The sequence below is a fragment of the Orcinus orca genome, chromosome 17, assembly GCF_937001465.1.
Source record: "Orcinus orca chromosome 17, mOrcOrc1.1, whole genome shotgun sequence".
Lineage (NCBI taxonomy): Eukaryota > Metazoa > Chordata > Mammalia > Artiodactyla > Delphinidae > Orcinus > Orcinus orca.
In genome coordinates this window covers 68585446-68612707 of record NC_064575.1, presented here as the reverse complement: position 1 = coordinate 68612707, position 27262 = coordinate 68585446, and the positions used below count along the sequence as shown (strand labels likewise).

The 27262-nt window shown below is 38.6% G+C and overlaps 1 long non-coding RNA gene across 1 annotated transcript in view; it reads left to right on the top strand.

Moving 5' to 3' along the window:
• Window positions 1-5470: 5470 nt before the first annotated feature.
• The window catches only part of LOC117199667 (uncharacterized), a 40788-nt gene continuing 18996 nt past the window's right edge, over window positions 5471-27262 (top strand). Inside the window, exons 1-3 of the long non-coding RNA XR_004480988.2 lie at window positions 5471-9579; window positions 11198-11222; window positions 11341-26500. This is a non-coding gene — a long non-coding RNA (uncharacterized LOC117199667). The remainder of the gene's footprint in view (window positions 9580-11197; window positions 11223-11340; window positions 26501-27262) is intronic.

The window sequence follows — 27262 nt, the reverse complement described above, 5'->3', positions numbered from 1 at the left end:
TGTGTATGTAATACACCTGTTCACAAAGTTTGAGGAGAGCTTTGTGGATAAGCAGGATTTGAGCTGGCCCTGTTAGGAAGAGTGATTTCAGTAGGCAGATGGGGTAAAGTTCTCTCAGCAGAAGAAACAGTATTTTCAAAAGTATGGAGGAAAGCAAGGACATAGTCAGGAATTGTAAAGCAGTGCAGTTGGCCCAGAGTGTAAGTGCAAAGGGTGTGTGATCAGACGTTGAAGGGCCTAAATGGCAGTTGTTTAAATATTCCCATTAACTGAGTGTTGGCCAACTGAAATTATTTCTGGAAAAAGGAATATTTTTTATTACAGTGTTTAGTGATACCATCTATAGAATTCTCAACTTTGAAAATAGTAAGGATAAATTTCAAAATAATTATGTATTGTCTGAAGACAGTGACGAATAATAGCTACCTACATAATTTAAGCACCTCTTGTATATCAAGCATTGTACTAGGAACTGTATGGTATGCATGGTATTTCTAAATTGGATATTTATATTGGATGTTTCTTACGAGGAACATTTTTTTATGGGGAGCTTTCAGTTATTTAAGTTGCTGCATAGAAGTAAACAACGAAAAAATTCATATTTTTGTAGATAACTACACATAAGTAATACAAGCTCTAGTGTTAGTTTTCTCAGTCTCCTCCCCCAGAGGTAGTCACTGTTGCCAGTATTACATGTTTAGATCTAGTCTATACATATATCTATACAGTGTATGCATTTTTTTAACAAATGATACTTGCAGAAATTTTTTATTTTTGTATAGTTTTATGTAGTTTTTTTAATAGTCATTTCTGACTACCACATTTTGTGTCATACCAACAAAGGTTTTTCTTATTCCATGATTGTAAAATAATTCTGCCATTTTTTTTCTATTGGTTTTAAAGTTTTATGTTTCAGATTTATATCCTTTATCTAACTAGAATCCATCTGGAATTTATTTTGATAGAAGGTAGGAGGTAAGGATCCAACGTTTTTTTTTCCTTCCAAGATGCTACCTAATGTGTTTAAAACTCCATCTTTTCTCTCTTGACTGCAAGTGTTCTATACTAAATTCCCTTATATATTTGGGTTCATTTCTGGACTTTGTTGTCGGTTTCATGGATCTGCCTACTCATCTGCCAGCACCACACTGTTTAGATTATTTTAGCACTGTGGTATGTTTTGATATGGTAGAGCTAGTTTCTCCTCGTTACTTTTCTCTTACAGAACTTCTTGACTATTCTTGTGGGTTATATTCTTTTTCTGGCACACTTATTCATATACAGTAGAACTTATTCTTTGTGATGTACATTTCTCTGGATTTTGGCAAATTCTTGAACTTGTGTATCCAACCAGCACAGTCCATCACTCCAAAACTCCCTCATGTTGCTCTTTTGTAGTCAACTCCCCCAACACCCAACCCCTGGCTTCCACTAATTGATTTTCCACTCCTGTTATTTTGCCATTTTTTGTGGATTTATCTTTCTATATTAATATTAGAATCAATCTTTCTAGCCTTTCCCTAAAATTGTATCTGTAGGTTGATATTGGCTGTGTGTTAAGTCAGGAGTTGACTTAGAATTAATATCTTGGTGTTGATTATTCTTATTAGGGATGTCAGTATAACTATTAATATAATATTTCTTTTTAGTTTTATAAAGTAGCTTATTTTTTTTTCATTTAGTATTCTATAAATGATGTCTTTTCATTATAAGGTTATATAGTCCTTTATGCTAATTTTGTGCTTTTGTTACTGTATTCATCAATTCCAGAGAAACGTAATATATATTTGTTAAAAAGTATTGACTCAGATGATTATGGAGGCTGAGAAGTTCTACAATCTGTTACCTGCAAGCTAGAGACCCAGGAAAGCTAGTGGTGTAGTCCAAAGGCCTGAGAGCAACAGAGTCCACAGTGTAGAGTCCAGTCCAGTATGAAGGCCTAAGAACCAAGACTGCGAGGGCAGAGGAAGATCAGTGTCCCAGCCTTCATACAGTCAGGCAGAGAGGGGATTTAACCTTCCTCCACCTTTTTGTTCTGTTCAGGCCCTCAGCGATTGGACGATTGCTCACCCACGTCGGGAAGGGCCTTCTGCTTTACTTAGTCCAGCAATTCAAATGCTAATCTCTTCCTGAAACACCCTCCAGACACAACCAGAAATGATGTTTAACCAGCTATTCCCACATCTCTTGACCTAGTCAAGTTGACATGTAAAATTAACCATCACAGCCACGTTACTAAATTCTCAATATTTTAAATGCGTTTCTTGGGTTTTACTTGAAAATAATCACATCTATAAATGATGGGTAATTTTTATTTATTTATTTTTTTTTTACGGTACACGGGCCTCTCACTGTTGTGGCCTCTCCCGTTGCAGAGCACAGGCTCCGGATGCACAGGCTCAGCGGCCATGGCTCACGGGCCCAGCCACTCCGCGGCATGTGGGATCTTCCCGGAACAGGGCACGAACCCGTGTCCCCTGCCTCGGCAGGCGGACTCTCAACCACTGCGCCACCAGGGAAGCCGAAATGATGGGTAATTTTATTACCTCTTTTCTAAGGTTTGTGCATTTCATTTTCCGATTTCTTCTTTTGTCTGACTTCTTTTTCTTGCTAAGTTTGCCTGAGAGCTGCAGGGATGGGCATCTTTCCTCAACATCTTCACTCTGCATTTGATAGCCCTTCCTCATGTGTTGTGGGTTTGCATTTCTAATTTCTTAGAAGTCGAAGTTTACAATTTTTGTTTCATGTTCTTATTTCTTTTGGATGATTCTTAAGGAGGAAATGGAAAAGCTACTTTACTACACAAGCCTTGTAAACTCCTTAAAAAGACATTTTGATAAAAATGATTGAAATCCTTGTCTGGTAAATAGCTGGAAAGCTTCTTAGTTTTCCCATCCTCTTCTCCGACTCATTTCTTCTGTTTCCAACTTACTGTAAATAAATGCAACTCTTCATGTCAAATGTGCTCCAGCCCAAGCCCCAAGTGCTTGAGGACTGGACTGGACTTACTGACTCACTTCTAAAGAATAGAGTATGGAAAGGGGACAACAGTAGCTTTACAGCAAAGAAAGGTGTTAGGACACTGCCTTAACCAAGTGATCATGGTAAACATCACCAGTGTTAAGTCATGTCCACATCATGTTCTGATGTGATGAGAAGGGTACCTCTATAGATATACTTCTCTGTGAGTATAAAAGCCCACAATCCTAGTCTACCCAGTCTAATCGTGAGGGAAAAAAATCAGACAAACCCAAACTGAGGGACACACAACAAAATACCTGATTATTGTTCCTCAAAACGATTGGAGTTCTGAAAAACAATTATGTGAGAGACTGTCACAGATCAGAGAAGACTAAGGAGGTATGACAAGAGTATAATGGGTTTTCCTGGATTGGATCCTGCAACAGAAAAAGGACATTAGTGAAAAAGCTAGTGAAATCTAAATACATTCTGGAGTTTTGTTAATGTACCAATGATGATTTCTTAGCTTTGACCAATATTTGGTGGTAAGTAGGATGCTAACAATAGGGGTAACCGGGTGAAGGATAGATAGGAATACTTGCTAAGAGGGAAAATTTACTAATGCAGTTGTAATCCTTCTAAGCTATGAGTGTATTTTGATCATTTCTGTAACCTTATTTACTTCATGAAGAGATATAAAAATTCGTTTTCCTCACCTCATGATTTTAGAAGAAACTGTATGTACTTAATGGAGGAATATTTGAAGAGAGGTCAAAAGATAAAGACCCGAAGGTTGAAAATTGTGAAACTTAGGAGGAGAAATATTAAAAAAAAATAATTTTTTCTAAAGAAGAGAAGAAAAGGCTGAGGAGTTTTAAAAAAAAAAAGAATTTTAAAGTTTCCAGTTAAGATGCTGTAAGAAAATGAGGACTTTCTGATTCTGAGTCTCAGTTCCAAGAATTCTTATAGTAAAGAAACATGTTTAACACAACATTTTCCCAAACTTACTGGACTGTGGACCTTTTTCCTGTTAGAATTTTGGAAAATTCTATTCCATAGGTATGATTTTCAGTGTTACCCTGATATTTATACTGTGTTGACTATTTTATCACCAAAATAGGGATTTCTCAACCAACTATTCTAGAAAATTTATTGTCATTGAATAATCAGGCTTTACGTAAAAATATCCTTACTGTTTAATAAAACAAAACCTAATCATTGAGATCCTTCTTTGTTTATCACACTGGTGGAGTACTGTGACTTTTAAAGTTTCTTGGCAAACAGTGGTCTATATTTTTTATTTTATTTTTTATTAAAAAATTTTTATTGAAGTATAGTTGATTTACAATATTGTATAAATTTCAGGTGTACACAGCACAGCAATTCAGTTATACATATATATAAGTATATATTTTTTCAGATTCTTTTCCCTTACAGGTTGTTACAAAATATTGAGTATAGGTCCTGTGCTCTATAGTAGGTCCTTGTTGGTTACCTATTTTATACATAGTAGTGTGTATATGTTAAGCCCAGCCTTCTAATTTATTTCCCACCCCCCTTTACTCTTTAGTAACCATAAGTTTGTTTTCTGTGTCTGTGAGTCTCTTTCTGGAAATAAGTTCATTTGTGTCTTTTTTTTTTTACATTCCACATAACGATATGATATTTGTCTTTCTCTGTCTGGCTCACTTCACTTAGTATGATAATCTCTAGGTCCATCCATGTTGCTGCAAATGGCATTATTTCATTCTTATTTTTTAAATTTTTTAACTTAATAATTATCTATGTCACTTAAGCACAATAATTGAATGACTATACACACCACATTTATTTATTTTTTTGCTAAAATAAATGTATTTCCTCTGGTTTAGCCCAGTGATCTCCAAATATTTTTGTTATTCACTCCATTAGTTTAAAAAGAAATTAAGTGCATATATCAGATGTATGTACATTTGTTTATAAGTATGTAGTAATACATAACAGTTCAGTCTGGATGGTGGTTTTTTTTTTTAATCCATGCTGACAAGCTTTGTCTTTTCAATAGTGTATTCATATCATTCACATTTAAAGTAATTATATAGTTTATAGCTGTATTAATATCTACCATATTCATTATAAAAAGTATACAAGAAAGCATCAGATAAAGATGAAATAAATTTTTTGTATATGTCCTGCAATTTGTGATAGCCTTGTACTAACTACTTAATATCTCAAAGCCCAGTATAAACTTTGTTCAAGTTTCATTAGTAACATGTATTTGTCCCTCCGTCTTTCAAATTAATAATTTATTTTTTTCTTCTCTGATTTGATTAGGAGATAATAAAAAACTTTCTATGTACTATGCACTAGTCTAAGTACTTTTTATGCATTAACTAATTTAATCTTAACAACAACCATATGAGATAGGCATTGTGATTATGATCAAGAAATTGAGGCGTAGAAACGTTAAGCCAAAAGTCACACCTTGTAAGGGAAAGCATTTGGACTCAAACCTAAGAGTTGTTAGTAGCCACTAGCCACATGTGGCTATTTAAATTTAAATTATATTTGAAAAATAAAAATGTAGTTCCTCAGTTGCACTAGCTGCATTTCAACTGTTCAATAACCATATGTTAGTGACTACCATGTTGGACAGCGCCCATCAAGAGCATTTCCATCATCGCAGTAAGTTGTATTGGACAGCACTGACTTACACGATCGGTCACCATGTTTCTATCTTGCAGCGTGGCTTTGGAAGAGCTCATGCTATGAAACAAGCATGGGCGTAGCTCTTTTTCAGTTGTTTGTCTGTGCTTATATGATTGGTATTGTCTTCAATCCAGTGTGTTTTTTTTTTTTTTGTAGGAATCTTTGCAAGACAGTTGTCTACTTTGTTGTGTTTGGTTTAGTTAAACCTAGAGGATATAACCCATAAGTCCATTTAACTGGGCACATATAAACTGCAATATGTCAGAATACAGGAACAAGCGAGGATACCACTGTCCCCAACCCCTTGCTGTTGTGAAATACCTCACATATTGTCTGACACAGGATTCAAGTGAGAATCTCAATGTCATTTGTATGTAGATAGATCCATATAAGCAGATGTTCTAAACAGTCTTCTTAGATCTCTTGCATGCTCCTTGTAGTACATAGGCACCCTACTTGTAAGGTCCCTACTGTAGATCTTTGACCTTACACTTTTGACCTGTTTATCCTTCTTCAGTGCCTCGCTTTTTAAATCATTGTTCCTCTGGCCTGTGCTTTGCAAAAGAATAAGCAAACCTTAGGGCTTGAGACCAGCAGGATTTGCTCAGCAGGGGAACTGAAATCTTAACAGGACACAGATGTTTACTATGTGGGATACAGGGCCAGAAGGAGACAATAAATAAAAGGATAAAAATAAGAGTTCTTCAAAGTTGCTTTCTTTGATTCTTTTAAGAAAAATTGTGGTTGCTTCTTTGGCAAGATAAAAATCCTTTCTTCTTAACATTTCTTGCAAACACATTTTCTTCTTTTAGCACCACTCTTTTTTTTTTTTGGTGGATAATTTTTTTTGAACTTCTTTTTAATTGAAGTATAGTTAATGTACAATATTTTATGTTACAGGTGTACAATATAGTGATTCACAATTTTTAAAAGTTATACTCCATTTATAGTTATTATAGAATATTGGCTATTTTCCCTGTGTTGTACAATTTATCCTTGTAACTTTTATACATAATAGTTTGTACCTCTTAATCCCCTACCTCTATGTTGCCTCTCCCCTCTTCCCTCTATCTGCTGATAATGACTAATTTGTTCTCTATGTCTGAGTCTTGTTTCTTTCTTTGTATTAAACTTAGTGTCACATTTTCTGTTTATTTACCATTTCACTAGAAATTCCTCCATGCAATCATAAAAAAATATGACATTTTAATTGAATTTATTTCACAATTGATAGGGCCTGATATTTGTTTTTTTAATGTGTATGAGACAATAAAATTGGGATTAATGTAATTCCTTTGCCAATACTTTTTTTTTTGGCTGTGTTGGGTCTTCGTTGCTGCCCGCAGGCTTTCTCTAGTTGCGATGAGCGGGGGCTACTCTTCGTTGCGGTGCGCGGGCTTCTCGTTGCAGTGGCTTCTCTTGTTGCGGCACACGGGCTCTAGGTGTGCGTCTTCAGTAGTTGCAGCATGCGGGCTCAGTAGTTGAGCTTTGCCAATACTTGTCAAACAGTTGTCTGTGTAGTGTTTTAAAGTGAAAGGTGACATGAAACTAGTAGACTTCATTATCTCTTGAGAATACACTGTGCTTCTCAATGGGAGCACGATTAGGCAGCTGGGGTATTTTGTGAAGGACTGTCCCACGTGTTACTGGACATTTAACACTCTGGTCCCAGCCCGATAACAGGCCCAGTCATTGCAACAGTCAGAACTTTCTTACCTATCTTCAAATGCCTCCCCTGGAGTGGGTACTGCTCGGGTTGTGGACTGTCTGGCTATCAGTATTTTCTCCAGACTCTCATTACTGTCTCTCAGCTTAAGGGAGAGAATATTACGAAAAATCTCTAGTTAAAATTGAATAAAAATTTCCATTCATAAAAAACAAAACAAAACAAAGCCTTATAATTTCTAACAATAGCTCTTACTCATTAAGCATCTACCATGAGCCTGGCACTGTGCTACATACCTTATGTGCATCTTCTTGTTTCATACTCATTGTAACATGTGACATGAGCGGCAGTATTCTCATTTTACAGATGGATGAGGAAACCATTATTAAATGCATAATATGTGATTAAAATTTATCATCCAATATTTGTTAAGTACATTCTACGTACTAAGCACTGAGATAAATTCATGAACAATATAGACACATTTTGCCCTCAATTAACTTGCCCTGAGTTTACACAGCTCAATAAGAAGCATGAAGATTTTAACCCAGATCTGTCATTTCTAAAACTGTCTCCTATTTCTACCACTACCTCTACCCCAATTGTCTTCCTGAAGAAGAATTTAGTCAGCCAGAGTCATTGTAACTGATGAACTGTAAATCTATGTAGGTGACAAACAGCACTCGGCAGTAAGCTTTCCGTTCTTTCTCCTCCTTAGGGTTGCTGGGGTCCATGTGAACAGCCCTCTTGAGGGTAGTGCAGTGTACAGCCTGCACGGCTGTAAATGAGCAAGAGACATCTCTGCCTGGGATACTTTCCCCTTTCCTATACAATGCTTTCCTGACTAAGGAAGTTGTACCTTGTATTGAGACTCCACTAAAATACCTCTTCTGACCCATAGGTTTTTCATGTTCTAATCAACCAACCTGCCTCTCTCCCTCCCTTCCATCCGTCCTTCCTTCCTTCCTTTCACTCATGCATACGAGTATTTTTGAATGCCCACTACACTGTGATCATAGTGTCAATAAGATAGACAGTCCTATCCTCAAAGATCACACCTCTCAGAACTAGTCTTTCCACTCCCACCTTTCTCATCGTGTGTATAACTCATATAGTGCTGCATAGTTTATTAGGTACTAGTGTGCCCTTCAGTACTTTACTATGATGGCATTTGTTTGGAACATTGATTAGAGTAACACTGATGGGCATTCACTTAAGTGACTTTCTTATTTTGATTGGCATGATAGCTGCAAGTTTGTATGCCAGTGTATAGGCTGATGTGCAGGGTTTGGTACAAAAGAGAATTGCATAAAATATATTATTTCATTTTCTTACTTTCAAACATTGAGGAGTAGACTCTAGAGGGCTTTGTTTTTTCAGCTAGTTGCCTATATCAGATGTTCTATGTAACATGCACATATTAGTTATTATGCATATAGTAGAGAGGGAGGAAAGGACTCGGCAAACGGGATGGGTCAGAAAGGTTAAAAAAATTTTTTAATTTCTCAAGATAAACTTTTACCCCTAAAACATGTTCCTTGGCTATGTGAAGTCCTTCCCATTTGATTATGAGTCACTGAGGGTAGAGGTCATGTCACTATCCTGTTTATGATGCTTATTCTCCCTTAACCATCTAGTATCACTGCAAGTCACTGTTGGAACTTCACATGGGCTCAGATTGTATTGAATTGACTATGAGAGCAGAAGGTGATTTCATCACCTTCTGAATAATATTGTGGAGAGATCATGGTTCTGGAAAACAGGAAACCTGGATTCTATGTCCCAACTGGAATATCTAGTGTTGTGCCCTCAAATATATCACCCAACCTCACTGGGGCCAGTTTTCTTGAAAAATGAGAAGACTGGATAAGATTGGCTCAAAGTTTCCAAAATCCTGTGATTATTCTGTTACCACTCTACAGTAAATGCGTAGGGAAATTTACACATTGAGTAAGAAATCTAGGTTGTAGAGTCCTTATTTCCATTTTTAAATATAGGTAGCCTTGATGGGTTTTATTTGAACTTTCTAAAAAGGACTTATATTTCCACTTCAGACTGTCTGCAAATGCTAGGAGCATATGCCTAAGACATTTTGTAGTTAGATATGTGAACATGAAAGTTTTCAAATGACCGTAAACTATTTTTTCTTGTCTTTTTGGAAAGACTCATCTTTTTCCCAAGACCGGCTCCCAGTGATGCTCATCAGCTGCTATGATTTGTTTTTAGAACTTTTACAGACTCCACAGTCATCAAACCCACACCAAGTCAGTAGGTATCATTGAATGCCTGCTGAGTGAGAGATTCCATGGAGAATATAAAGCCCCTGCCTTCAAGGTGGCTAGGTTCTAGTAGTAGAGTTAAAATCAATACATAAGTAGCAGTAATAGGAACTTGAACCTGGAGTCTAAGCTTCAACTATTGAGATATAGATAGACCTTCCTCGATTTGTTATGGGCTATATCCCAATAAACCCATCATTAAGTTGAAAATATTGTAGATAGAAAATGAATTTAACCTACTAAAACATCATAGCCCAGCCTACCTTAAACATGCTCAGAACACTTACATTAGCCTACCGTTGGGCAAAATCATCTTAACACAAGCCTATTTTATAATAAAGTATTGAATAGCTCATATAATTTATTAAATACTGAACTGAAAGTGAAAAACAGAATGTTTGGGTCCAGAATGGTTGTAAATGTATGGGTTCTTTACCCTCGTGGTCACATGGCTGAGCTGGGGCTCCCTACTCCTGCCCAGTATCACAAGAGTATCATACTGCATATCACTAGCCCGAGAAAAGGTCAAAATTCAAAAATCGAAGTACGATTTCTACTGACCACATATGACTTGTGCACCATAATAAAGTCAAAAAATCATAGAGTGAACCATTGAAAGTTGGGGACCTTCAGTACTTTAAGGCAGGCCATGAAGGGAGTAGGGGAAACCTTGCCAAGTTCTCTTCTCCAATTACAGATATGCTCTAAAAATTCCTGGTGAAGATTTTTAATTGCATACTTTCTAAAATTCTTGGGCCCTGCCTGTAATTCTATACCAGAGAGCCCTCTTACCCTTGAAATCCAGTGTCTAGGAAGTCTATCCAGGACTGAGAGAACAATGCCAGGACAGATCCTATGACTCTTCACTGTTAATCTGTGCATATCAAGTAAAAAAAAATAGAATGAGGGAGTGAAATTTTAATAAAACTCATTCCTTTTACTTGGAGGATAAGTATGTCCATCCTAGTTGTTTGTGTTAAAAAGTCCTTTTCTGAAATGATGACAGTGGTAGGTGGTTTGTTTGGTTGGCTGGTAGATTGTTATGATTGTCGTTTTAATGTTCCTACTTGGCAAGGTCAAAGTTGATAATCCTTGAATTCCCCAAGTGTAGTAACCACTGCTGTCAGTGCTATGCAGACTTAGCTTATGTCTCCATGGAACTTATCTTCTGCTCTTTCACCCTATCTGAGGAAGTAAAGCCAGTAATACTCTGCTCATTTTATGGTTGAACAAACAGAGTTGGAACCATGTGTTCTACATTTTCTATTAATGTAATACAGGCTTGTCCTGGCATTGATTAAAAATCTGCTCTCCAGACACCTCTGTACATAGTCATTATATGCATAGAGTTATATATGAGGTCACCAGACCTCACATGTCCCTTACACCTTGCAAATATGGGACCAAGTCCTTTCATGCGGTAGGGAGGCATCATTCTCTAAATATTGTGGTTTTAATTAGTAATGGTAAGGGGTTTTTTTAACTGAAAAATGGAGATGTCTATTTTCCTGGCGAAAACTTCTAACATCTTTTGAATATCTTGCTTTGAGGGGACACTTCACACATCAGGTTTTCATCCTCATGCAGTTGTTTTCCATTCCAGGAGGAGCCAACTATTATCCTAAAAGGTCAGTATTTGGTTTCCATGCTTAATCAAGCAATCGAGCTTCATGACAGTTTTTCTATTAAATACAGAGGGTTTTTTTTTGTTGTTGTTAAAACAGATGTCCTTCTGTTGCATCTTAGGTGATTGCCTGGTGTTTCAGAAGACTTAACGCAAGAGCTGGCTACTTCTTCACTTCTTTTTCCAATTATTCCTGCAGGGGCTCTAGCTGAGGCGTGCCTTCGCATGTCTATAAGGGGGAAAAAATGTGAATCTTAAGTAGAGTACAAAAAGTAATTCAGGAGCAATGGAACCGGTTAAAGACCTCTACCCAGTTGTCCTAATGACTCTTTACATTGTTACTGCTTAGGCTTTGGAGTCCACAAGGCTGCCTTTGAATCTTGCCTCTGTGATGTAAAACACTGGTTAGGTGCCCACCCAGTCGTATTCGTTCTGTCCTCTTGCTTACAGAACCTTAATTTTGTGTGCGTGAAAATGTGTCTCCTACTTATTTTCCTTTCAAGCTTCACTTCAGCTCAAGGGGCCCTATATGACAGAACCCTGGCCATCTGCTGGGGTTCTGTCACAGCTTTCCTGATAAAAAGAGGACACTTATGGCTCATACCCTCTTCTGCCTTAAACATTGACATGATGTCTGGAACTGCAGCAGCTATCATGTGCTTCTGCAGAAAAGGCTGAAAGAGTCACAGATACCAGCCCCCTGACATTGTTGAAAAGCTAATCCAACATCTGCATTCACCATATTCCAGATTGTCAATTATGTAGAAGAATAAACCGTTATTTGTTTAAGCCATGATATTCATATAGTCCTTTGCTTGAAGTTGAATACATTCCTAACTGCTACAGGAAGTACCATTCTTATCTCAGAGGAAACTGAGGCCCAGATATGTTGAATAATTTGTCTGCTTTACATAGCTAGTCATTGATGGAACTGGAATTCAGACCCCACAAGGCTGAATTTAGAGCCTGAGCTCTTAACCACTTACCTTATGGTTTGCGGAGGAATGAAATGAAATTACTTATATAAAGCATTTTAGCTTAGCATGGTGCCCCAGCTTGTAGTACATGCTCATTAAAGTGTTGTGCCCAGCTTGTAGTACATGCTCATTAAAGTGTTAAGACTTTTCCCCAAACCACAGCTCCTTGTTAACGCCTAACAACATAATTCTCAGGTTTAGATTTTGATGAAGTTATTTTCCATTCAGAGAGGAGTCAGCTTTTATCCTGCAAGGTCAGTATTTTGTTTCCGTGCTTAACTGAACAATCTAGTTTCATGACTATAGTAGATGCTCAGTAAGTTTGTTGAATGAGTGAATGAATAATTCTCTTTAAGAAAATTCTCAAGTACCACGCTTAGGAGGTTACTGTATACATTTTTGGTATCAGTATAGTACAAAAGTTCAGTAAAAGTTCTAGAAACTAGTCTGTCTCGGTTCAAATCCAGCCTCCACCACTGACTGATGAGCTGTGTGACCTTAGGTAAATCACTGAATCTCTCTGTGCCTTAGTTGCTTTATCTGTAAGAAAGGGATAATAATAATCCAAATTGCCTCATAGTAATGTTGTTAGAATTAATTGAAATCATACAATTAAAACAATTTTTGTAAAGCCCTGGTATATGCACTCAACAGATGTTAGCTTTTACAACTATTAATTATTTTTATTAATCTATATGTGCCCTGCCAAAAGTGGCTCCAATTAATTAAGCCATGTTGAAAACAAGATTCTCCTGTAGTAGATGCAGAAATTTAAGTGTGGATTCATGGTGACTTACCCACATTCAAATATAATAGGATCAGAATAAAAACTTGGGAGTCTTAGCTTGGTAGCCGGTTCCTACATGCTTGCTTTCTTTTGTAAAATATAAATTCACTTTAAGTCTTGGTATTTGCCTTTTAACACTACAAAGAAAAAAAAACTGTACTCTTAACTTGACAGATTATAAAATGTCATTCCCACTTGGTTCCCTCTCCCCATTTCTGTTTTCAGATTTGCATATAAATTTATTTGAGAGGAGTCAAGTCAACTTGATCAGGAAAAAATAGCATCTACCTTACTAGCAATTATCATTACAACTTAAAAAATGAAACAGTCAACAACAGTGACAACAAAAACTGGCAATTATAATGTTAGCTTACAGAATTCTATTTTTAAAAAGGGGCTAAAACTTCTGGAAAGGTATGAAGAGATCTACAGACCCATTCTTTAGTGAAACAACCATAGCTGGTGAAAATGATAAAAAAACACAACCATTTAAAGTCTCTGGAGGGACTTCCCTGGTGGCACAGTGGTTAAGAATCCGCCTGCCAATGCAGGGGCCACGGGTTCGAGCCCTGGTCCGGGAAGATCCCACATGCCGCGGAGCAACTAAGCCCGTGCGCCACAACTACTGAGCCTGCGCTCTAGACCCCGCGAGCCACAACTACTGAGGCCCCTGCGCCTAGAGCCCACGCTCCGCAACGAGAAGCCACCGCAACGAGAAGCCTGCGCACTGCAACAAAGAGTAGCCCCAGCTCGCTACAACTAGAGAAAGCTCGTGCACAGCAATGAAGATCCAATGCAGCCAAAAATAAATAAATAAATTTATTATTTTTTAAAGTCTCTGGAAATTGTCCTAGGAGCATATAGCAAATGGAGAAATATTTATTCGGCAAAATCTATCAAATATGTAAGACTAGTGAGAATCAGTGGCACTTGAATCATAACCCTCTCCCTCACTCTCTCTCCCCACTAGCTGAGCTTGAAGAAAACTCTAGTCTAGGCAGGTGTGGCCAAAAAGACAGAATTCCCATTCCCTCAGTTCCCATTCAAGGGATGCAGTATTTTACCAGAAGGAACAGGCCAACAACATTTCTAATCCTATCCAACTTCACGTCACAGAGGCTAAGTTCCTGGTAAGTGCATCCACAAATTTGGCTACCTCTGTCTGCCAACCTTTCCTCCCCACTCCCTCCCCCACAGAGTAAAGGGTGGAAGCTTACCCTAAGCATGGCAGTAGGAGAATAATGCAGCACCAATTATTGCCACCCCAGCCAACTCATAGGATGAAGATTCCATGCCAGAAGAGGCAAGCTGAGAAGGCCAGTGGCTACTACCCCTCCCCAGATCTCTGCTCATAAAGCAGAGGTGTCACTCCAAGAGAAGCAGGCCACAGTCACTGTCCAGCACCTGGAACAGTGGTTCAGAGATTTTGCCCAGGGGGGAAGATGCAGCCAATAAGAACAAAGAGCTCTGAGCCTGTCCCTGAAAAGAGTTGACTTTATTTGAAACAGAGTGAGGGGAAGTTCAAGCTTAAAGGCATTCTCTAAAACAGTGGAGGCTTGGTGGTAAGAAATTAAGAGAGGCTGGTAGCTCTGAGAGCATCAAGTTAAACCATAGGCCAGGTAGTTTGTTAGAATCAGGAAAAGAGCTTCTAAGAGCCTTCCTGATCTGAGAAAAAAAGCCTCAAAGACTTGCCTCAAACTACCCATGCGTGAATTTAATTAGATAAAACTGAGGAGCAGTTTATGTCCCAGGGCATTGTCAAAAAGAATAGGACAATCTCATGTAATTAGTGGAGCCTAACAGCCAAGTGTGGTACAAAAGAGATAGACAACTAGACAGAGAGATCAGAGGAAAAGAAGGTCAAAGAGAGCCCTGCTAAAACCATTGTCATCCCAGGATGACTGTGTTCATGCCAAGCCTTCACATTATGGGGGGTAGGAAAGGAGAATTAGATTTCATTAAAGCAGTATAGCCAAGCCACTAAACAAATAAATAAGTGCACGCACATGCACACACAAGAAGCCCCAGATGGAGAGGAGAAAAATCAGTATCCAGAATTGTTGCTATATGTTACCTAAAATGTCCCATTAAAAAAAAAAAAAAAAAGACAAGACATGGAAAGAAACAGGAAAGTATGACCCATACATACAAGAAAAGCAGTCAATATAAACTCTGAGGGGCTAGATCTCAAATGTAATAGACAAAGCCTTCTAAGCAGCCATTATAAATATATTCAAAGAACTAAAGACACTATACTTAAGGAATAAGTGAAGGTATGATGACAATATCTCATCAAAGAATATCAATAAAGAGAAAAATTATAAAAAAGAAGCAAATGGAAACTCTGGAGTTGAAAGTATAACTGAAATGAAAAATTCACTAGAGGGACCAACAAGTTTGAAAGAATCAGTGAAGTGGAAGTTAGATGGATAGAGATTTTGCAGTCCAAAGGACAGAAAACAAAAAGGATGAAGAAAAATGAACAGAGCCTCAGAGAAATGTGCAACACCTTTATGCATAAACATGCACATAATGGGAGTACCAGAAGAAGAGGAGAGAAGGGAACAGAAAATAACATCACAAGAAATAATGGCTAGAAACAACACCCCAAATTTGATGAAAGTCAATCTACATATCTCAGAGATTCAATAAATTGTAAGCAGGAAAAACACAAAGAGATCCACAAAGAGACACATCACAGTAAAAATGTTAAAATACAAAGACAAAGAGAAAATTCTGAAAGCAGCAGGAGAAAAAGGACTCATCACATATAAAGGAATCCCTCTAAGACTAATATCTGACTTCTCAGAAACAATGGAGGCAAGAAGGCAGTGGAATGACATATTTGGAGTGTTGAAGAGAAAAACTATCAACCAGTAATCTTACATTCACCAAAGCTATATTTCACAAATGAAGGCAAATAAAGATAGATCTCGATAAAAGCTGAGAGATTTTATTGCTAGCAGACCCACCTTACTAGAAATAATAAAGGGAGTTATTAAGGCTGAAAGCAAGTGACTGCAGATGGTAATATAAACCCTCATGAAAAAACAACACTGGTAAAAGTAATTGTGTAATTATAAAAGACAATATAAATGCATAGTTCCCCTCCTTCTACTCTTAACTGATCTAAAAAGCAATTGTTGGACCTAAAACATGTAGAAATGTAATACATCTAACATAACAGCACAATGAAAGTAGGTGAGAATAAAGCTGTATTGAAGTAAGGAAATGACACCAGATCATAATTTGAATCCACAAGAGAAAAATGAAGAGAACCAGAAGTGGTATATAAAAATGTTACTATATCAAACTCTATAAATAATATTTTCTTTCATTTCTCAATTTCTTTAATAGACGTAAGATTATATTATGCCACATTTTTAACAATATATTGTTGGTTTTGTAATATATAGAGATGTAATATATATAACAACAATAGCACAAAAAAGGGAATAGGAAATAGATATGTGTAAGAGTAATGTTTCTATATCTCATTGAAATTAAGTTAATATAAATCAACCTAGGTTTTGATAAGTTAAGGTGTATATGGTAAACCCTAGAGCAACCACTAAGAAAATAACTCATAAAAATATAGAGAAAACAATTAAAGGAAATAAAATGTTACACTTAATGCAAAAGAAAGCCATAAAGGAGGAATAAAGAAGAAAAAAAAGACATGAGACATATAGAAAACACAAAATAAAATGGCAGATGTACATCCAACTATATCAATAACAAAACTAAATGTGAATGCATTAAACAATCCAATCAAAAGGCAGAGATGTCAAACTGGATTAAAAAATAAAAAACAAGATCCAACTATATACTGCCTATAGGAGACACAGTTTAGGTTCAAAGATAGAAATGGGTTGAAAGTAAAAGGATGGATAAAAATATATCCTGCAAAGGATGAAAAAGCTGTAGTCAATTTAAAAAGCTGAGTGGCTATACAAATATTAGGTAAAAAAGATTTTAAAACAAAAGTCTGTTATTAGAGATAGAGAGGGACATTTTATAACGATAAAGGGCTCAATCCATCAGGAAGATATAACAGTTATAACTATATATGTACCTAACAACAGAGCTCCAAGATACATGAAGCAAAAATGGAAAAACTGAAGGGAGAAACAGACAATTCAATGGTAATAGCTGGAGATGTAAATATCCACTCTCAATAATGCATGGAGCCACTAGGCAAAAGATCAGGAAGTAAATAAAAGACTTGAACAGGGGCTTCCCTGGAGGCGCAGTGGTTGAGAGTCCTCCTGCCGATGCAGGGGACACGGGTTCGTGCCCCGGTCTGGGAAGATCCCACATGCCGCGGAGCGGCTGGGCCCGTGAGCCATGGCCACTGAGCCTGGGCGTATGGAGCCTGTGCTCCGCAATGGGAGAGGCCACAACAGTGAGAGGCCTGCGTACCGCAAAATAAAATTAAAAAAAAAGACTTGAACAATGCTATAAACCATCTAGATCTAATGGCCATCCTTGGAATACTCCACTCAACAAAAGCAGAATACATATTCTTCTCAAGTGCACATGGAACATTTTCCAGGATAGACCATATGTTCAACCATGAAACAGTCACTGTAAATTTGTAGGGATGGAATTCATACAATGTTTTCTGAACACAGTGAAGTAAAATTAGAAATCAGTAAACACAAAGAAATTTGGAAAAATCACAATTAGGTGGAAATTAACAAACTCCTAAGTAACCAAAATTCAGAAAATACTGTGTGTTGAATGAAAATGGAGGCTCACATACCAAAACTTATGGGATACAGCTAAACATTGCTTAGGGGAAAATTTATATCTGTAAATGTCTACATAAAAAAAGAAGAAAGATCTCATATCAATAATCACCTTCTAAACCCAAATCAAGCATAAGGAAGGAATAGTAAAGACTGGAGCATCAATAAATGAAGTGGAAAATAGAAAAACAATAGAGAAAATCAACAAAATTAAAAGTTGGTTCTTTGAAAACATCAACAAATTTAACAAGTCTTTAGCTAGATTGACCAAGGGGGAAAAAACTCAGATTACTAAAATAAACTATAAAGAGGAGATATTACTACCAAGATTCCAGAAATGAAAAGGATTGTGAACATTGAAAACATCATGCAAAATGAAAGAGGCCATTTAAATTAAATGTCCAGAATAGGCACATCTATATATATAAAGAAAGTTGATTAGTGGTTGCCTAGGGCTGGGTTGGGAAGTGGGGGAGATGAGTCACTGTTAATGGGTGCAGGGTTTCCTTTGTAGTGATGAAAATATTCAGAACTGATGGTGATGCTGGTTGCACAATTCTGAATATACTAAAAACTATTGAATCTTACTCTTTAAATGGGTGAAATATATGAATATATTTCAATAAAGCCATTATTAAAAGGGGAGGGGTGATAAGAGAAACATGCCTGTCAGATGGCAAAGACAATTATAAGGAAGAGCTAGAGAAGGCTTTGTCAATACGTGGGATCATAAAGTAGGAGAGGAAGAAGGTTAGTAGTATGCAGGGTGGGAGGCTTTTGTTAGAGAAGACTTGGAATTGGAAATTTCACAAGTATGCATGCAAAGAGTTGAGGAGTGGGAGGGAGAATCATGGATGTTAGGGATTTGAGGAAATGAAAATATTCTCCTACAGTACTTGCAAATGGCACCTGCTTGCAATGCTTTAAGTTGCATGTTTTTCTCTTTGCAAACTGGAAAAATTTATATTTGATTTAATATCTACTTATGTCCCAGAAGGCAAACTTATTTTTTGATGCTGAAACACAGCCAGTTGGAATAATTGGTTGCTTAGGCTCTGTGTTTGCACCAGACCTTGCTTTTCATCTCAAGGAGAGAAACTTCTGGAAATTACTGACCTCAAACCATTTTCATGCAAAAATGAACCAAATTTAAAAAAAAATCCTTTGATGCAATATGAATTTTACAATGATAAATTAAGCCTTGTCTGTCAAAGTATATTCCTATGATTTGATCTTTGTTAAGATGTATTTAAAAGTAAAGGCATTGGCCTGCTAATTGGGAATGATTTTGCTTTAAAAACCTTTCAGCAATTCCATTTTTGAGAATTTTATTCTAATTGAGTCAGCTAAACAGTGATTGTGGTATAATTAGTTACTTTAGTATTGTAGTTTCCACTTCCATATTTAACTGATATGTTCCAAAGAGTAATTTAAACCCTTCATCATGAGGTGGTGATAAAAAAAAATGGTGGGTATGTATTTACAACACCAGGTTTAATATAATCATTACTATATGCTAAGTAGTGAGGTTAAGTGCTGGAGGTATGAAGATATGAAGGTAAATGAGATAGAATAGTCCCTTCCCTGCAAGGAAATTTTCATCTCAAGGGACAGGTTGTCCTAGAAACAAGTAATTTCAATACAATGTGGGAAATATTATGTTGGATGGCAGCCAGGGTGCCCTGTGACAAAGATGAGGGCACTAGGCAGGCAGAGGTGGGCAGGGATAGTGGAAAAGACAGCTTGGTCAGGTGGAGATTTTCAAAGGAGGCAAAATTTCAAAAATACGTGTTTGAGGCAGAAACATACACACTTTCCTTTTCACATCAGAAATTAATCTTTATTAAATAGCAAGTAACATATTAAAACAATTTTTAAAGAAATCATGCCAGTGATGCACGGTTCCGTCAGGAATTTCTTTCTTTCTTTCTTTCTTTTTACTGTAAATCTTATTTTTATTTTTTAAATTAATTTTTATTGGAGTATAGTTGATTTACAATGTTTTGTTAGTTTCTGCTGTACATCAAAGTGAATCAGTTATACATATATCCACTCTTTTTTAGATTCCATTCCCATATAGGTCATTACAGAGTATGAAATAGAGTTCCCTGTGCTATATACAGTACGTTCTTATTAGTTATCTATTTTACATACAGTAGTATGTATATGGAAGGTACACCTTCTGCTTTCCTGGGTCTCCAGATCTTGGACTTCTCAGCCTCCATAACCACATGTGCCAGTTCCTTAGAATAGATCTCTTTTTGGCATGGGAAGGAGCAGTAAGAAGGCCAAGAGGTTTAGAGCAGTGGTTCTCAAACATTTTGGTCCAGGACCCTGTTGTGCTCCTAAAAATTACTGAGGATCCCCAATAACTTTGCTTATATGGATTCTAGCTATATTTGTCATATTAGAAGTTAAAATTGAGGAAATTTAAAAATACTTACTGATTCATTTAAAATTATAATAATAAACATAACACATGTTAATATAAGTAATATTTTTATAAAAAATAACTATTTTCCAAAACAAAAAATTTTAATGAGAACGGTAGCATTGTTCTGCATTTTTTGCATATCTCTTCAGTGTCTGGCTTGCTAGAGGACAGCTGAATTGTCATAGCTGCTTCTGCATCCAATAAGTTGTAGTGTGTTGTTTTGGTTTTAGTATATGAAAATAATCTGGCCTCACACAGATACGTGGTTGGAAAATGGAAGGTATTATAATAGCCTTTTCAGATATTTGTGGTTATTCTCTTTTGATAGTGCATCAAAACTCAACAAGTGGGCTTCCCTGGTGGTGCAGTGGTTGAGAGTCCGCCTGCCGATGCAGGGGACACAGGTTCGTGCCCCGGTCCGGGAAGATCCCACATGCCGCGGAGCGGCTAGGCCGGTGAGCCATGGCCACTGAGCCTGTGCATCCGGAGCCTGTGCTCTGCAACGGGAGAGGCCACAACAGTGAGAGGCCCGCGTACCACCAAAAAAAAAAAAAAAAACTCAACAAGTGATAGTCTTTCACAGGGTAGTTGCAAAGTGGGATCTGAGACCGTATCAACAAAATATTTGTTCTCTGGGGACACAGACATGAGAAAATAGACATGAAAGCAACATCTTAGTATTAGGATAAAAGAAATCTTGATCTCCAGACCCCAAAAAGGGTGTCAGGGTGTACGTTTTGAGAACCATTGCTTTAGAGCATAGTAATTGAGGAAATAGTGGGTGAAGGTGTCCTCAGAGAGTCCATGTAGGAACTTGCAGGTTGTGAGGAGGACTTGGAAATTTATTCTGAGTAAAATTTGAAGTCATCGTAGGGTCTTGAGCAGAGAAATAAGTTGGTCTAACATCTCAGAAGTTCACTCTCTGTGTTTGTGGAGCACAGACTACAGAGGATGAGGGTGAAGCAGAGAGGTCAGCTAGGAGGCAGTTGCAATCATCCAGGTGAGAGATGACGGTGGCTTGGACACAGAGGACATCTTGGAATATCTCTGGAATAACAGAAATGGAAGCCTATCTTTACCTAATGTCATTTTGCCACTGTGTGAAAGTTGATTAAATGAATTTAAGCAGAAGCCTCTATTTTCCTTTGTGATACTTCTGATCATCTACAAAGGCTCTTGATGCCTCAAGGAATCAAACTGTGTCAGAGCATAAAAGAACCTTGAGGAGCATCTTTGTCAGTGATTTCTAAATTATTCTCTAAGGAGTCACGGGATCTCTCTGAAGATTCCATGTCAGTAATTATAGAAATTAAAGGAAACCAGTAGTGTAGCACTAGGCTCCCCCATCTCTGCTTCGGCCTGAGCAACTTCACTTTTACCTGTTTTATTAATAGAGTCTTTAAAAGTCGTTTGTCCACGGAAAGCATTCTGTGGCTAACAAACGTCTGTGAATCAGTTGGGCCCTCTGCTCAGTCAAGGTGCAGCCTCAGAGTTCTTCTCAACGAAGTATTCCACTTATCTATGAATAACAGGTCAGAACTGGCACTTTAGGTGGACAATGTTTGCCATTCCTCATGTAAGTCCAAACTTGGTGTCTTATCACACAGCCATCAGTAAATTTCAATGCCTCTCACTGACTTTACTAGTTTCTACTTTACAGCCACCCTACGCTCATGGCTGTGTAACTGTCATCCACATAGAGATCACAGAATGGTCAAGCTAAAAGAGTATTTATAGAGTGTTTAGGGGTTGAAAACTCAAATGCCTTCAGAGGACAAGTGGACAGCAGGCAAAGAGTAGAGACCAAGTGGGAAGATGAGCCCAGAGTGTGGATGTCTTGACTAAAAGGCAGTCAAATTCAGAATTTTTAAAAATTCCGGCAAACAATGACAATTAGTCAACAAAACAAATAAAAACATTCCACAATGCCTTATGGGCTTTTTTCCCCCTCTGGAATCTCAAATTGGTTCAACTTGCTCGTTTTTCGGAGGAGTCTTTTCTTTTTATATAAATTTATTTTATTTTATTTATTTATTTTTGGCTGCATTGGGTCTTCATTGCTGCATGCGTGCTTTCTCTAGTTGTGGCGAGCAGTGGCTACTCTTCGTTGCAGTGCGTGGGCTTCTCATTTCGGTGGCTTCTCTTGTTGCGGAGCACAGACTCTAGGTGCGTGGGCTTCAGTATTTGTGGCACGTGGGCTCAGTAGTTGTGGCTCGTGGGCTCCAGAGCACAGGCTCAGTAGTTGTGGCGCACGGGCTTAGTTGCTCCGCGGCATGTGGGATCTTCCCGGACCAGGGCTCAAACCCATGTCCCCTGCATTGGCAGGTGGATTCTTAACCCCTGCACCAGCAGGGAAGTCCCTCGGAGGAGTCTTATAAAGGTGCCATGACATGAGCGATTGTGTAGTTTGGGGACTTACAGCTTGGATTTTAGAGTCAGACTGACCTGGTTCGTATCCTAGGACCACTGTTTGCTAGATGTGTTATCCTGGAAATAATGACTTCCACAAGCCTTCATTTCCTCATCCTCACATCCACAGAAAGCACATGGTCCAGGGCCAGGCACAGTAAGTGCAGTAGAGTCCCACACAACTAGTCTCGTGCAAAGCTGGAAGATTCCCCATCATCCTGCGATTTTACTTTGAGGAAGTCTATGATTGACTTCTGGTCTCTGAGTGCGCATGCTCACGTGCGTGCGTGGACATGGCTGCTAAGACATAGCAAAGAAGAGGATTGGAAAAAGAGGAGACCTGGGCAAGGGGACGAATTAAGGGATAGTTTGTGGCACGACACAAGCTTCTCTCAGCCTGATGTTGTTTCTCGGGAGCATCTGTTTTGCCTTAAGCATGGGGTCCCTTTAGGGGATGTTTTTAAAGGAAGTTGATCTTTTCCTCAGGTTTTTCCCAGCTCTGCCATGTGGTTCCGCAGAGGCCAGTGGCATCCAGAGTTTGTGCACAGGCAATACTGCCTCCTGGGAGCACCAATTTACTGAGAATGAATATGGACTGCTGAATGGCTGTCAGGAGGGAACAATTTTCCGTCAGTTCAAATCTAGAACAGATGCCCTGGAATTAAAAAGTCATCCTGTCTCTGGTTGAATAGAGAATGAAGTTTGCAAATGTGGTTTTAAGCATGTTGCTTGGATGGGCTTTATGTTGCAGTATACCCTTCTCTAGAGTGTTAAACACTTTATGAATATCTGTTGGCTCTTTGGGTACAGTATGGTTTTGATTAAATTAGATTCACATTTCTGGAGAAATGTCCCTGACATATCCATGTAGTGTAGGTTTTCGGTACTTAAAAAGAAATGCTTTTTTAGAGGGTCCACTCCGTCGATTCAGGACCTTGAGACTTGCAAGTTAATTTCTTGTAATTAAATCATTTATAATGTGCTTAAAGGGGAGAGGCAGCATGGTATAACGGTAAGAGTATGGGCATCAAAGTCAGGAGGACAAATCCCAGCTCTCTGCTTTCTTTCTAGGTGTCTGACTTCATCAAGTCACTTACATCTCTCTGAACCTCTCTTTCTTCATCCCTTAAATGGGCATAATAACATCTCCTACTCAGGACAGGGCTGTTAGGAGATTCAAACTGCATAATGTTGAGTACTCAGCTCAGTGTCTGGGAATTAGTGGGTGCTTCTGAACACCAGATCAACACCCTCTACTATCTTAACAGCCTTGATGAGCAAAAATAATGAATCACATCTGTACAGTCTGAATTAGCACATCATGCATTTAGGTGTCTTTACTTCAGGGGGAGCAATCTTCAGTAGTTTTCTTATCATATGGCAAGTTCTGGGAGGCAAGTCGAGCAGAGAACTGAGGATGACATCTTTTTCCCTTTCCTGGGCTTTCCAATGATCACTGATGTTCTGCATTGGAAAAGTGTAAAATAAAAAAACAACCGCAAAGGAAAGCAATAACTGATGATGCCAAACAAATCAGGCTTGATTCACAGTCTAGTAGATAGATCGTGAGATGGGAGGCAACTACAGTGTGGGCTTAAGTCTCCTGAGAAAATTTGAGAGTTAAGAAAGGGAAGTTTGAGAGCCCCAGAGAGATAGGTAGAAAGGCCAAAGGACCAGGCATAGTGGCTTCCTCAGGGTTCCCGGAACCCAGACTGCCCTGGAGAAGCACCATCCCCGGGCTCTACCGAGAGGCGTGAGCATGGGTGTTCTGTGTTCATCCGTTCTGCTTGACGGAGCTGCACCTGCAGTGATTTCTGAGCGGTACCTCCGTAACTCCTGAGCTCAGCCCCCAATTTTATCCCTCCCTCACCTGCTGAAATGCTCATAATTGCCTTTCACGTGAAGGTGTTTTTCTAAACCAACCACCCTTTTGTCTCTCATTAAAATAAAAAAGAAAAATCTTTTCAGGAGAGTTTTCCAGTTATTACCTACTTTGCTGTGTGTCAGATGGGTGTTTTCCAGTGAGACAGCTTGCCGAGGGTGGGGCTGAGAACACAGGGCTTGTGATTTTGAAAGAGGAGGATGTGGTGCCTGACGCACTATTCTGGGAAGTCTTTTAATAAGTGTGGTCTGAGCACCTATATCACAAATCCTACCTAGACTGCTTATTAAAAATTCAGATTTCTGTGCCCTACCAAATCAATCTTTCAGGGGCAAGACCTGGGAATCTGCGTATTTAATGAACGCTTGAGTGATTTGATCACAGCTTCGAGAGTCCCTGCCCTGGTGGAGAATCCCCAGGGGTGAACTACATTAAGGTTCAATCAGTCAAATGTATGACAGATTTGCTTACATAATTGCCCCTAAGACAAATTCCATCTACTGTACCTCAGCATCTTTGTAGAGCGCATCCTGGTACTATTTCTCTTCCATGCAAGGAATGCCTGTACCAATGGGCTTGAGACGGAGAGGCAGGACCAGGGGGGCGAATAATCTTCCTTATCCCCTCTACACTCACTCCTTATTCTGCACTAACAAAATCATCACTCCCAGGTAGAAATACACAGGTCCTTTGATCCCAGTTGTGTTCAGTAGAGTACCACTGTGAGCATATCTGAATTGTTTTGTTTGGAGCTTCAAGGGGGAGAGAAAAAGTGTTTAGCAGCTCCCTACAAGATCATCAGTCCATGACAAAAAATCTCCAGGGAGCAAGTGTTGCCACAATCTGTTGTACAGAAACACACTAAACCCCGTTCCAATTTTGTAAGACTGGTTTGCATGTTCCGTAAGTTCTGTGGTGATCTTTTGCTTTTTGTTTTGTTTTGGCAGAGCTGGAGGAAAACTATCATGGGGGTTATTTCCCGTACTTTTACCATAAATTTTTATTTATCCAGCAGGAAAGACAAGAAGCAGTAGATTGAATATTCTGCTCTTAAGAAAGACACAAGCAGGAGGAAGGAAACTCACAAGGCTTTTAATGACATCATTTACAAAGGAAAGTCCTTAGAACCCTTCAGTGCTCCAGTAGGACTTGACTGGTTGGTATCTGAAGGAAATGAATTGATTCCTGTTTTTGTACGCAGGTGGAAAGAGCATTAGAAGTTATGAATAGTGCTTTTACCTTGATGCCTGTCCTCCAAACTTGCAAACAGAAATAAATGCCCTCTCTCAGAAGTATTTTCTGAGAGAACCAGTTTAACCGAGTGAAGGGGCATCTCTGGTGGTCTTCATTTCTGGTTGGAAAGGAAGGATTTTTGTATCTTAAAACTTTTTTTATAGAAGAGTATGCAAGGAACGATTTTTGTGTCTTAAATGTTTTTTAAAGAAAAGTAGTAATAAAGGAATGCTGAGGTTTGAATTGTGTAACTGCTTACAAATAGTTTACATGACTCTGTACATCATAAATTTTCTTACAGTTTTTACCTCTACTTTTTTTTTTTTTTTTTTTTCGGTATGCGGGCCTCTCACTGTTGTGGCCTCTCCCATTGAGGAGCACAGGCTCCGGACGCGCAGGCTCAGCGGCCATGGCTCACGAGCCCACCTGCTCCGCGGCATGTGGGATCTTCCTGGACTGGGGCACGAACCCGTGTCCCCTGCATTGGCAGGCGGATTCTCAACCACTGCGCCACCAGGGAAGCTCTACCTCTCCTTTTCATATTAGTCAGACCAAGGTCATAGCAGAGGCTGTGCCACTTAATTTCATAATAGTTGTAAATGTATTGAGCATTTACTTTATGCCAAGCATTATAATATTGCTTTAGAAGTCTGATATTGTAAGAAATCAAAAGAGTTAAGTATTCTAATTTTTATGTTTCAGATAAGCAAACTGAGACTTGGAGATGACCAAAGTTAATCCCTTCCCAGCAAAAAGTAGTGGAAGATCTGTAACTTGAAACTAGACCATCTGGTTCCAAAGTGTGTGGAGTAAGTACAACCATAAGCTTGTAGTTTTCTATAGTACTTTGCTATGGGCATGCACACTCGTGCACACACACACACACACACACACACACACAGATGGATGATTATTCCTTAGGGACAAGTTATTCCTTTACTTCATTTTTTATACTGGCATTGGTGGTATAGTGGTGAGCATAACTGCCTTCCATTTTAAAGGGACCAGGTTCAAGAGAGAGAGGAGGGACTTCCTTGGTGGTGCAGTGGTTAAGAATCTGCCTGCCATTGCAGGGGACATGGGTTTGATCCCTGGTCCAGGAAGATCCCACATGCCACAGGGCAACTAAGCCCATGAACCACAATTCCTGAGCCTGTGCTCTAGAGCCCGCGAGCCACAACTACTGAGCCCATGAGTCACAACTACTGAAGCCCGCGTGCCTAGAGCCTGTGCTCCGCAACAAGAGAAACCACCACAATGAGAAGCCCGTGCACTGCAAGGAAGAGTAGCCCCCAGTCTCTGCAACTAGAGAAAGCCCGCCTGCAACAATGAAGACCCAAGATAACCAAAAATAAAATAAAATAAAGAGAGAGAGGATATTAGAAGCTGAAACAAAGAACCCAGACACTTGGGAAAATAGGTCAGGGCTGTCAGCCTTCTGATACTCTTTCAAATCATTTTGGTATTTTAGTTTTATTCTTTCACTAACTCTTTATGTTCTTATTAGCAAGTGCTAATGTCCTTGACTCTGGGTTTTCTCATCTGTAAAAGATGGAGCTGGAGCAAATAAC